The 13,539-nt window shown below is 41.7% G+C and overlaps 1 protein-coding gene across 1 annotated transcript in view; it reads left to right on the forward strand.

Annotated features, from left to right (window-relative positions):
• Positions 1 to 13,539, forward strand: part of SCRN1 (secernin 1) — a 69,728-nt gene that overhangs the window by 414 nt on the left and 55,775 nt on the right. The window lies entirely within an intron of this gene.

Genomic DNA, 13,539 nt, shown 5'->3' on the forward strand with positions numbered 1-13,539 from the left:
CTGCTGAGACGAAGCAGCGCTAGACTCTCTTCTCTCCGTGCTGTTCAGGGGTTTCTTCCCCCCCTCCCCCCTCCCAGCCTTGCAGCAGGTCCTGAGGAAATGCCCCACTGGTGCCCCACATCTGGGTGGGACCGGAGATGGTGCCTCACATCTTGGTGCAATGGGAGTTTGGTCCTTATTCCCAGTTCCGGGCCTTTTTTCGAAGCGAATCTTTACGCACTGTAAAGGTTGTTAGTATTGAATTGGACAGGCTCAAGAGTTAGAATTTCCTCAGAAATGTGCATCCACTAATAAACACGTAAAGCCATGTGGCGTGTTAGGCATGTAGCCCTGAATAAAGAGCTGGGATTATGGGTCAAAAACGTTAGGAACTGGGGATAAGGAACCAATTTCAGAGTCGCGGCATCTCAGCCTTGCAGGCTCTGTTGCTTTTCCATCCCTCAGTCATGCGCCTGCTCCCGGGGACTCAACACTGGCACCATTTCCATTCTACTGGGCACCCTGCCTGGTGCTCACCACAGGGCAGCTGGTGGGTGTCGGAGTTGACTGCAAGAGGTTGGTTTATGGGTTGGTTTGAACAGGGATGAGCCTGCTTTAGGCAGGGGCTTGGACTAGACAGCTCTGGCAGTCCTTTCCAGCTAGCTTCTCTATAAGTCTGTGATCAAATTGTCATTTTGATTTTTTTTTTTATTTCAGGGGGTTTTTGTTTTGTTTTTTTTTTCTCTCTCTCTCTCTCTCTCTGCTTTTTGGCTTCCTTGTTCATTGTCATGGCTCCGCAGACTTGACTTGAGGGGAAAAGTCTCTGGTGATTTCCTCGTGTCAGTCTTGAAATCTTAATGTTCTGCCACTTGTTAGCCTTATTTTGAGGGGGGAATTGCTGATATGCGGTCCCCAAATTTTAATTTGTTGCAGCTTGTTGTTCTTATTTTGAGGAAGGACTGGCTGATAGGCCTTCTTCAAATATTAATATGTCACTGTTTAGCCTTATTTTGAGAGAGGAATCACTGATATGCCTTCCCCAAATCTTAGTATTGTTAGTCTTGCTTTGAGAGAGGAATCATTGGAATACTTCCTTTCTTTAAAAGGCTGAGAAATGTCAAAGACCTTTTCTAATGAAATCTTATAGTCACTCTGGAAGCCTGCAACCCTTTATACATGGTTAATTTTGCTCGTGAAAGCAGATTTGCGAGCACATTAAGCATCTCTTAATGCTGACAAAACTGGGTCTTATTTGTACCAGTATTATATTGGATTGGGTAATGTGCTTGATGCCTAAAAATGAGGTGTGCTCCAGGGTTTTATATTAACAGAAGGATACTATGTTTCACCTCCAATTCAAAACTGCACGGTTGGCATCAGATTTAGACAAGCTTTCAAATGTAGGGCATTGGCCGCACCTGAAGGAGAATGCCCTGCGTTTGAAAGCTTGTCTAAATCTATCCCAGCCATGCAGTTGTTCCAATGAGAGAGAGCACCCACAAAAATCCTTACCTCACCACTCTCTTGCAATGGGTAGTATGCAGCTTGGGGCTTAGATTTGATAGTATGAGACAAGCACTTGTAGCAGGCTCGTTACATCCTTCTTAGTTATGTGAGCTAACTTGCTATGATAAGCAAATTGAATAAATGTTACGTTGTACAGTTAACTTGCCTTTTGCCAGAAGTGCATGGGAACTGGGCTTGCTCTTTGCTGACTTAGCCATCAGATCAGGTGTTGCAGATAAAGACTGCCTCTTCATTTTATTTTTTTTTAATTCTAAAACCTCTTTAAATGTGCTGTTGCATTTGAAGGAGCTTGATTTTTATTTATTTATTTTTGTGCGTGCGTGTGTGTCTCGGTGAGGATAAAACTCCCACTGAGTCTTTCCCTGACATAAGGTTGGGGGGGGGGGGGGGGCAATTGTTACAATGTGGCTGGATTTTTGTCAGGCAGATATGGTCTGAAGTCTCCTTTACATAGTCTAAAATAACCAGGTTTACAAAACACCTGATTAAAAAAGGTACCGGTAAGTGAAATGGCTGTAAGTTTGCCTTACTGGGGAGGGGGAGACTTTTTGTCATTTTGAGTTAGAGCCAACCACAGGAATTTCAAACCATTACTTGGAGGACAATGGTAAAACAAGATATTAGATTGTGTGGTATAGTATTTATTTAATGTGGTTTCAGAAGGCTGTTAAGCCAGACATCCCTGTGGTTTACTGATATTATTTTTCCTTTAAATCTGTGTAAACTTGGAAGAACTTTGCTAATGTGATGCCCAGTTCCTGCTTTCTTGCAGATATGAAAAAGGCAGTGTTCTGCAGTGATGTGTTTGCATCAAGTAGGGGTTTGTTGTTACTGTCGGAAGCTATGGTAGGTTTACATGTTGCAAACAAACTGAACCACAATTGTTAAATACATTAACACTACTTCTGATGCTTTTTACATTTTTGTTCATATATTCACACTATTTCAACAATTTAAAATGACTGCCTCTCAAAATAAACTAACAAGGTGTGCATGCGTGGCAAATTCACTTCTCTGCAATGGCCAGAACATCATTCGGGTAGTGCAGAGGTCTTGTTCTGGCTGCCTGGACAAGGAGTGAATCTTGTTTTAATGATTACCATACAGAAATTGCCTCTTGTCTGCTGTAAAACTGAACACTCAACAGTACCTGTCTCAAAAAATGACTAAAATAAAGAGCTCCTTCAAATGCTTATTCAGGTACTGAACCTGAAGGGCAGAAAACTTCTGAAGAAAATAAATACTTGTGTCTGCAGCACACAATCTACATGGGTGTCTCAAGGTTTTGGCACCTGGAACTCTGTCCAGTTTCAGTGCAAGATCCACTGTCTTGTGGAGGTTGTTAAAGAAGACTTATTCCCAGGAAATCCTAATTCACTGTACCTGAGGTGGCCATTCAGTCACTAGGGTTTCAGTAGAAGTCAGTTCTGCATAAGCCCTAACTGCTAGTGTGCAAGGGAACATGGATGGGGGTAGGGTGGGATGGAAGGGAGTGGAAGGAGGCTATTGAATTTAACCATGCAAAACTCCTTCAAGAGGGTAATGGGAAAAACAAGAAGTACTAGTCCCAAGTCGAACTGGAATGGTTGTTATAGCAGGATTGAGGTCTTGTATCCTGTGCTTCTAATTCAGCTCCATGCAAAACCTACTTAGATTAGGACCTTAAAGCATACAGTGCAGGAAAAGGTACTATGTTTGTAGTAGTCTTGACTTTAACATTTTTTAAAAGTACTACTTGGTTTTGTTGCTTTTAATTATCTTTATCTCCAAAGTGAATGGAAAGGGGATATTAAATGATTACAAAGATAACTTTAAGTACCTCTTGACTTTTATATGACCTTTCTGGCAAAGTAAGAAACTAGAATAATTAATTAAATCTTTGTGTGCAATCAAATATTGTTTTATATGTCAATTTAGATTCTCCTTTTGTTCTAGTTAAATCCAGAAACAAAGGGTGTTGATACATGTGCTCCAGAAGTAGGTGGGGAGTGTCGCTTTAGAGTGGCTTTGAGAGCTGCTGTAATTAAAGCACCCAGAGTGTCATGTGTATCAGCATCCACCCACTGAAAAATGGAGATGAGGGCGCTTTAACTAAAGCTTGTCGAACAAAGCTTAAATATAAATGAATTCAACATGCTGCAGAAAATGAAAATTATTTTAGATATGGTTTATTTTACAGTCTAGCAAAACTATTTGGACACATTTGCAGATACAAAGTGTAACCACTTACCAGATCAGCATGACTGTCTCAGCTTGACCAATGTGCACATGAGCCCATCAGGCACCCTAGTTTGCTGCTCTTTGCTAATGTGGTCAGAATACACATACAGCCCCTCACTTCCACTATCATAGGTGCAACTGCAGATGTTTATTACACTTCAGTTTCTTGAAATCAGCATAAAGTGAATTGGGGGACAGGCTTGCCAAATGATAAGATCCGAATCCTGATCGGTGCTTTCAATGCAAGTCACTTAAACACTTTGTTTCATTTCCCTATCTAAACTAACATGGATTTTTTTTCTTCAGTTTTTTTTTTTATTGCGTTGCATCTATTTATTCAGATTATCGCTTCTGAAGGTAGGTTGCCTGTTGGATGAGGTCAAAGATGAGGAGGTGGATGGGTTCATGCAGTCACTTGCCTGGATAATATGTCCTGCTTTTTAAGTCTTTCTGAAGAGTCCTTCAAGGAAGAGTTGGTTAGTGAGTGCTGAATGAGATCTGTGAGGGAGTTCTGTGTATAGGGTCATAGGGCTGGAGTATGAAGGGCCATTCAAATGAGCCACGGAGACCATTTAAGAGTAGGTTAGGGTAAGTGGTTCTTTTAAAAATAGGAAATAGTCAAATAGTGTGAGAGTTTAAGAAGATAACTAGGAATCGGAATGTAACTTGAGCCAGTGAATGGCTTTTTTATTAGATAAACTGTATATGGTCTGAATGCCAAGCGAAAGTACTTTTTTAGTATTGGTAGACTGGAGGGAATGAGGTGTGTTCCAAAAAGAATCCAGGAAAGAGAACTTCATAGTGGACAACTTGCAGTACATCCCATACTAGTGGGAATGGTCTGAAGCCAGTAAGGTTTAATGCCAGTCTCTGAAAGCATGAGTGACGAGAATAAAAGGTTGACGCCACATTTGGTAGCTATAGACAAAAAACTTGTTCTTCAGACTAAATAAAAATAAGTAACTGGTAATGACTTTGGAGGCATCTGCCTGAGTGTGTGGCACTTGACTTGCTATCACTCAGGAACATTTGGGAGGTGGTAGAGGTGAAGTAGCAGATTTTAATTATCAAAAGTTAATGAATTGCTAATGGTTCAACTGATCAACAATAGTGTTGCCCTATGGGTATAATCTATAGGGCAACTTTCATATGTTCTTGCAGTGTTTGGAATACACATCCTCTGAAGTTCCCTGAGTGATATTCAGGTATCATCCATGTATTACAGGGGAACATGAGACTATGCAGAGTTTATCATGTTGTCCGTCAGTCAGTGGTGAAACTGGATGCACGCTCATCTTAGACATTTCTGTCCTTTATCCAGGACTGACCTCCTTTTTTCAAGTGGGTGGGTTGTGTGATCTTGTTAGACATGTAGACAGTCTCGTCTGTCTGTCTGTGTTGTTTTTAAAATGCAGATTCTCTCTCAGGGAAATCCCTCCTAATAGTATAAAACCATATATTTGCTCAATTTAAAGCCTCCCTGTATCTCATAAGTTTGGGAACTGGGAATGATTATATCAGTGTGAACAACTCTTTCTCGTTTCACTGATCAGCTGAATTGACTTATAACAAATTCCTAACCCAACTAGGTGTAACAGATGTACCATATTTACTGTGCTTACTCTAATACATGACTAGGTACGCCCCCACCCCCAAACAGCATGGGGAGGGGAGTCCCAATCTTATATCTGCATACAAATGAATCATATTTACTGATAGACAATGCATTAAACTTGTCAAAAACAGCATGTGCTCAGTAACGGGAACCATCTATGAAGCTAGGTAAATAGAGCCAACACTGCGCATGACTATAAAAAAAAAAAGTAGCCCATACTTAGACTTGGCTGGGTTTGATTTTTATTGCTGAATATCAATTTCACCTCACGCTCACAGAGTGATGAAAAAATATTTCCATTGGTAATGACAGTAATTTATAAAAAGGGGACATTAAAAAAATCTGGGATGGGGGTAAAGAAATCTGGAACAGGGGATGCCGTGTACCCATGCATGCATGGCGGCCACTGCTGGTGGGGTTGTGGGAGCCTCTGCTGTGTCACCTGTGCTCTGTTCCTTTGGTAGCAGCTGCAGAAGCTGGGGGCTGTGCTGGGGCAGGGGGGTTAGTTGGATGCTGCCTGCTGGCAACAGAGCCTGGGGGGGATGCTGCTGTGGTTCAGCCACCAAGGGGCAGGATTGTTGGCAGGCATGAGCTTAGTGTTGCTGGCCGTTTGCTTTGCCCAAATCCCAGTAGGGAATAGGGCGCCAGACTCCTGTCAAGCCTGGCCTGGCCCCTGCATGCTCAGGGCAGGGCGCCAAACTCCTGCCGAGCTGGCCTGGCCTCTGTTGGTGCTCTGCTCCATGAGAGTGAAGGCTCCAGCCTGGTATGAATATACTACCAAATGAACAGAATGGTTTAAAGCAGGTATGCTTTATTGATTTATGGATATTTTACTTTTTATATTTTGGTATATGATTCAATAAAGCTTTTAACAGTATATAGTTATTATTAAATTGTCTGCCACTCACACCCCTAATTTTACACAATCTTAAACATTTTAAATTAATAAAGATATAAATAATAATACAATAATACCCATTGAGTGCAGCCCCTCTGTGCTGATGCTTTCAAGTCATGGTGAGCCACTATATTGCATATGTTTCTACCTTCTCGTCACTCCCACAGCTGAGCTGCACCTTTTCTTTTTCATTTCCAATAATTCTTATTTCTTCACCAACCGTAAATATCTGGCAAACATCACCAAAGGGGACTCCCAAACAGTGTAACTGCAATCCCTCTGTCATCCCCCTTTTCAGCTTATCATATATAATTAGTGTGGCTCTGCCCTCCATGAGGTAGAGCCCTGACCAGGTTGTTCTGACCTCATCAGCATATACATTTTTGGAGGATCCCAGGACTCATGACAAGAACACCCAGTTCCAGGCATGAATGGGGGCTAATTAGCACATTGATCCTTTGTGGGGGATATCTGGAGTAGATCCCATGTACTGAGCAGTGCAGAGCTGTGGGGTTACCATGGCTTGAAATGCTTGCCTCTCCTGGGACCCAGCTCAATGAACTATATGGTAAATCATGATTTTTTGGGGTGTGTGGTCTAACCATGCATAGTTTGTACTATGTATAGGTAGAGATCTACTCAACCAATGATTTAATGGATTTTGTAGAAATCATGAAATTAAGAATTGTCTGTGAAATCCATGGGGGAAAAAAAAACTTGCTAAAAATAAAAATTGTCTCCCTAGTGGGAGCCAGTGGTCTTCATGGCTGCTGAGGTCTAGTTGTGCAGCTGTGGGTGGGAGGAGATGGGCATGCTGCTGGCATGAAGAGTAGTGGCCAAGATGATGGCTATCCCCACCCTTTGCTGTTGATTGTCAGAGAGGGTTGCCTGGCTTCTGGCCCTGACCCTTGCTGCCAGTCAGCAGCAAGAGGTAGGGTTGCACAATGGACAGCCTTCTCAGCCAGTCAGTGGCAAGGAGCAGGGGTGCATGACGGACAATGCTCTTAACCAATCGGCAGCAAAGGGTGGGGCCACTGGGACCTTTTGACCAATCAGAGGTGGGGGGGGGGGGGGGAAGACATCATGACAAGCCCACAGAAATGGCAGCTGGCCCTGCCATCTGCCTATGAAATTGGTCGCTTAACTCTTTGATTTTTGGTAGGTCCCTATAAGTTGGTACTAAATGCTGCTTAAAAGTGCATTATGGAGTACCTGTTCTAAACCTTACAGTCATTTCAAAAAGATAAAATGCATCAATTCTGGATGAACTAAGTATATGGATATCTGTAGTAATTTGCCTACATGTGAATTACTACAGGTGTGTTTTATTTCAAGGTCAGTGTCTTCAAATTTGTCTCTTACTCAGGGATAGCAGGGTCTGAGAGCAAGGAGAGGGAGAAGGGGCTGCAGGAGGAAGAAGTTGGGGATGGGGGGAATCAGAGGGCAAAGGGGTTATCTGACTATGACCTGGAAAATTATAACGAATTTATAAATTTTCTATATATACAATCTAATTATTTGGGTGTTTATCTTGTATTTGAGTACAATTAAGAGAATTACTCCAGCTAAACCCCTTCTTCTCCCCAGCCCCAAACAAAGAAAAACTCAAAGTGAATAGGCTTCAGGGCACTCTTTTCATGTCAGCTGATTTAGTTTTAGGAAGCAAATTCCTTGAAGAAAAAGTCTACCAAAGATGAGGACCATTGCTGAATCCTGCATCCTCCAGATCCTGCTCCTTGCTTTTCTCCACTGTACAAGTCTTTCAAATTATGATGAGCCAGTTATCAAGAAAGCAGTGCTTCTTTTTAGGCTCTTGAACCTAAGTTCTTGAAGCTGGCCTGAAGACTTAGAGCATTAAATTGGCTTCTGTGTTCTGAAAGCCGAAATTCAGGTAGGGAATATATAGTATAATATATATTTCCCCCACTGAGAGTAGAGGTTTCATTTTTCTGAATGTTTGGAGTACTATTTATTAGATCTGTAACCTGTAAAAGCACAGAAGCAGCTGACGATTCCTTTGTAAAATAAACTAATGAACTGCCATATAACTTTGTATTTTTTTTAAATTGCCAATAGGAAGTTCAGTAACTTCCACTACATTGTAGTGGAAGTTTCTTCCTCTTTTCCCTTCCCCACATTCCAGAGTGCTTCAGTGACGCTGTTATGTGCTTTGTTGGGGAACCAAAGTGGGATACAGGGGAAGGTAAGATATTTTTGAGGCTTTACTTGGTTATGCTGAATATTGCTCTTCATAAGGTATTTATGATGCACTAAGTTAGTGCTTTTTCAACAGTTTTAAAAGAAGGGAAAAACAAGGGTCCAGCACTGGACAGCGCTGTTCTTTCCTTAATAGCAATATAAACATTAACTCCAGGAACTGTGGAGCTCAGCAGAGACCCTGCAGGATAGCATAAGAAGCAAGCACACACACAAGACATATGCTTTCTCAACTGAACCTTTACCATGTACTGAAGAAATGTGAGATACCCTCTATACTAGAGGCCCTGTTGATATAGCTGTGATAGCAGAGCTCCCTCATGGAGATAAGCATAAGATGAAGGAAAGAGGCTTTTCTTCGTTGTAACTATAGCACCACTCTGAAGAACAACTCTAGCTAAGCTGTCAAAATATGCTCCTCTGCATCTGTGTGTGTGGGGGTGGGGGGGCAGTAGTGTACTTGTGTTAACTGCAGGTTGTGAACCTTTTTATTTTCCTTCTCTCTCCTGGCTAACACAACTATAATGACAAAGCTTTAATATAGCCCAGGCCTGGGAGTTAGTGTTGGTTAACTTCTATGAGCAGGGATGTGTAAAAAAAAAAAAAAAAAAAAAAAAAAAAAAAAAATTGTGCTTAACACTTGTCTCTTGGCTGGGGCCAAGCTTTGGGTTTCATGAAGTTTGACCCATGATCAGTTGCTGGCCAAACTTTTGGTTTCATGAAGTTTGACCCATGATCAGTTGCTACGTTAAAGCTAGCTGTCTATATTAATTGTAAAGTAATAACTAAAGTATTAAATTCTCCTTGAGGTCGTGTTGTAACACTAGTACCTATCTTTCTGTGAACATGAGCTTCAATAGCTTCTGATTAAGATATAAAAAGAACTTTCTTTAAAATTATACTCTACTGATCTGATGTTACTCTAAACCAGGCTAAAGATATTGGCAGGTCTTGGGGAAGAGGCTATACATGGAGAGAAACAGAAGCATAGAAAGGCCTTCACATGTCAGGGCTTTGTGGGAAAAACCTTGTGCTATAACACCATTTTTATTGTACATATTCGCTTTTTGAAAGAAGTACATTCTCGTCCAAAGATTAAAACTGATAACTGGTAAGAATAGAGAATACAGCAAGTAATGTAATCTTCAGAGTAATTTTATTAAATTAATTCATTCCTTGTGCTTACAAGGCATTATTTTGAACTGCTGTTAGAAAGAAGCATCTAAAAATGTCAGTAGTTGTTTGTTGGGCGGGGGTGGGGAGGTTATGCATTGTGTTGCTTCCATTGTTTAAGAAATGCTAATTAAAGTTGTTGGCCAGAGACCTGATTTGTGTATCAAAAGTCCACTTATAACTCTTAAAACCCTCCAACCTGACTGTCATCTTCAATCTAAAGACTCTAGATGTGTGACACTACTAAGGAGCATCTTTTAGCTTTTGCTGAGATAAAGCTGCAGGGCACTAAGTCAGACAGGCAATTAAAATTGTGCAGAGACCAAATATTCATCCAGTTCAGTAAACACTAGTTAAATTTCAATACAGACCCTTTTCTGACCCAGCTTTCCCACACATCTATTTTTTTTTTTCTGTAGACTGTTTCCTAGCTACTGAAATACTGCATCTTCACTGTAAGCCATTTGTTCTTGCAATGTAAAGACAAAAGATCATTTATGGACAAAAGCACTTGTACTTATGACCTTACTGGCCTAGCAATGCGTTTCAGATTGCTAAACAATAAGTGTTACAAAGTATTAAGCAGACAAGGTTCCTTGGGTGAATTTGATATCTTTTATTAGACCAACCCAAATAGTTGGAGAATAGTTATTAAGCAAGCTTTCGGGTTCAAAAACCCTTCGTCAGGCTAAGGAAGTTTCAGCAGTTGGTGTGCGCTCTTCCTGGATGGAATGAAAAGTAAACAAGTCAGGGGCTGGGCTGGGGAGTCAGTTGCCAGGCAGATTATAATGCATCAAAAATCCAATGTCTATGTCTAGTCCATGATCTCTAGTATCCAGGAGGTTGATGAATGCCAACCTTTTTATGAGCCACCTGGAAGAAGACTTCCTCAAGAACTGCACCATTAAACCCTTGCTATACTTAAGATACATCGATGACATCATCATTTGGACTGAAAACCTGCAATCTCTGATTGAGTTCCATCAGAAATTCAACAGTCACCATTCCTCCATCCAACTTTCTTTAGAATACTCCAACACCAACATCTCCTTTTTAGACACAATGATCAGTATCCAGAAGGGTAAAATACAGACCAAAGTATACAAGAAACCCACAGACCAACATATGAATCTGCACAGAACCAGCAATCACCCTAAACACACCAAAAAAACTATGATATACATCCAAGCCCTCAGATACCACCGCATTTGTACTGAAGAGAACACCCGGGATCACCACCTCACCAATCTCAAAAAGGCTATCACCCAGCAAGGACACTCATCCAGAGAGGTAGATCACATGTTTGAAAGAGCCACCTGGATACCATGTGAAGAACTGCTGCAGTACAGAAGAAAACCCCCCACAAATCGCACACCGCTGGTTATGACGTATCACCCCTCCCTTGAACCTGTACGGAAAATCCTCAAAAAATTGCAACCCATACTAGACAGAGACCCTATTCTTAAGAAGAACTTCCCAGAGCCACCCATCCTAGCCTTCAAACAAGCACCGAACCTCGCCAACCTCATCACCAGAAGCAAACTTCCTCAAGCCCAGAACACACCAAAACACCAACACACACACGGATCCAGACCGTGCCAGGACAAGAAATGCAAAACCTGCCAACACATCTCCACCACCCCCACTATTACTACACCCCACAACAGAGCCATCAGCATCCCAGGATCTTACAGCTGCACCTCCAGAAATGTAATATATCTCATCCAATGCACCAAATGCCCTGATGGAAGATATGTAGGAGAGACCAAACAACAACTGCGCACCAGAATGAATGCACACCGGAAATCTATCAAAGACAGAAATACCCAATTACCGGTGGGGGCACATTTCTCACAGGAGGGCCACTCTCTCTCCAATCTCTCAGTCCTGATCCTCAAGGGAAACTTACACAACGCTTCCCAGAGACGAGCCTATGAGCTCCATTTCTTCAACCTCCTGGGTACTAGAGATCATGAACTAGACATAGACATTGGATTTTTGATACATTATAATCTGCCGGGCAACTGACTCCCCAGCCCAGCCCAGCCCCTGGCTTCTTTACTTTTCATTCCATCCAGGAAGAGCACACACCAACTGCTGAAACTTCCTTAGCCTGACAAAGGGTTTTTGAACCCGAAAGTTTGCTTAATAACTATTCTCCAACTATTTGGGTTGGTCTAATAAGATATCAAATTCACCCAAGGAACCTTGTCTGCCTATGTCCTTAGACCAACACGGCTACAACCTAAACCCCTGCAACAAAGTATTAACTACTTTCTGATTCATTAGACTTTTATCTTTTTATAAATGTTCGGAGCAATAGCTTCAAAAGTTACCATATATCAATTCCAGTTTTAAATAACCGTAACTCTGATTTTTCTTCAATTTTCTGTGCTTATCACCTGGATAGTGATTTTAATTAAAAATAGTAACAATTGTTCATCTACATTTGAGATTTAAAGGGAAAGCACTTTTTATTCCTATCTTGCTTCTCAGTTCAGCTCTGATGTGCCTCTGAAAAAAGGTGCCTGGGACAGTTTCACCTTTCAGTGGTGGCAATGCTGGCATCATGGTATGCCTGGCAAGTTCCTGTGGTTCCTGGTTGAGAGCCACTACCTTAGCCTCTCAGCAGCCTTGTGAGGTATGGAAGTATTAACCTAAGGATGGGGAAATGGGGGCACAGAACACTTATCTATATTACGAGGGGTTTGCAGCTGTCTATGCTGTATGTACCCTTTGAGGAGGCATGGCTCATACTGGCAGATCTCTTTATTGGTATGGCACAAACCTATTCCTTTAGGAATAAATTATGCTAACAAAACCTTTGCATAATATCTAAAATAAGGCTTTAAGCATAGCATTATCTCTTTAGGCATGAGCTTATCCATTACGCTCCTAGCAGGTTTTGCTAGCAAAGCTATTTTCAGTACCTAGTCTACAGTTTAGAATTTTGCTGGCAGAACTCCAGTTTTGCTGGTAAAATTTAGCATCTGTGCACCAAACTCCTCTGCATTCTTTCAGCTATCAGAACTATTTCCCTTTTGCCAAATAACCTAAAACAAAGCTTCTGCTGTTGCCTAAAAGGTTCCTGTAGATACTCCCATGCATCTGGCTGCCTGCTGTAGTCCCTTTAGTAGCGGGTGCCTTCCCAGTCTGTGCATTATGCTCTGGTGGTACAGCTGTTAAGTAAAGATGCCAGAAGTGGGTGTGAATGCATTGTGGAAGATTAGTGCTAGCTGCTGTCTTCTGTATTCAGAGCATCTGACTAAGCAGGCTGTCGTTTACAACTGATCACACTTCTCAATGGTATAAGGTGCAGCCCTGCCCTGTCTTTGGTTTGCTACAAGTCAGACAAGTATAAAAAGGCTCATGTGTAGATCAGAATGACTTGCCCAAGGTCACAGATGAATTATGTGATGGGGTTTTCAAGTTCCAGGCCAGTGAGCCAGCCACTAGACCATCTTTCCTTCTGCTTTCCCCCACCTACATGCAGTATTGGTCAAGAATAGTTCATGCGACTAAACAGTAAAGGGGAGCTTATTACAATGCTTGTGGACCACCTCTAGAAACAGCATCCCACTACTCTACATCTTTGCAGTAATTCAAGCAATTAGTGAATTAACACTTTAAAAGTAATTTTTCTTTTCCAAATAGGAATCCCTAGCTTCATTTTTCCCCCCCTCATCATTCAGCCTTTTTCTCTCTGCCCTCCTATCTAAATCTGTCTCTGTCTCCTCTTCTGACACCTTTTTGCAGAATAGAATGTTTCATGTTAAATTTATATTGAAGCTGTAATAGAATTTGCATCCAACTAGTCTTGATAACAGTTCATAGATTTCATAGACATTAGGGCTGGAAGGGACATCGGAAGATTGAGTCCAGCCCCCTGCCCCAGGGGCAGGGAGTTAGC

This window comes from Alligator sinensis, unplaced genomic scaffold (assembly GCF_000455745.1).
Source record: "Alligator sinensis unplaced genomic scaffold, ASM45574v1 scaffold29_1, whole genome shotgun sequence".
Lineage (NCBI taxonomy): Eukaryota > Metazoa > Chordata > Crocodylia > Alligatoridae > Alligator > Alligator sinensis.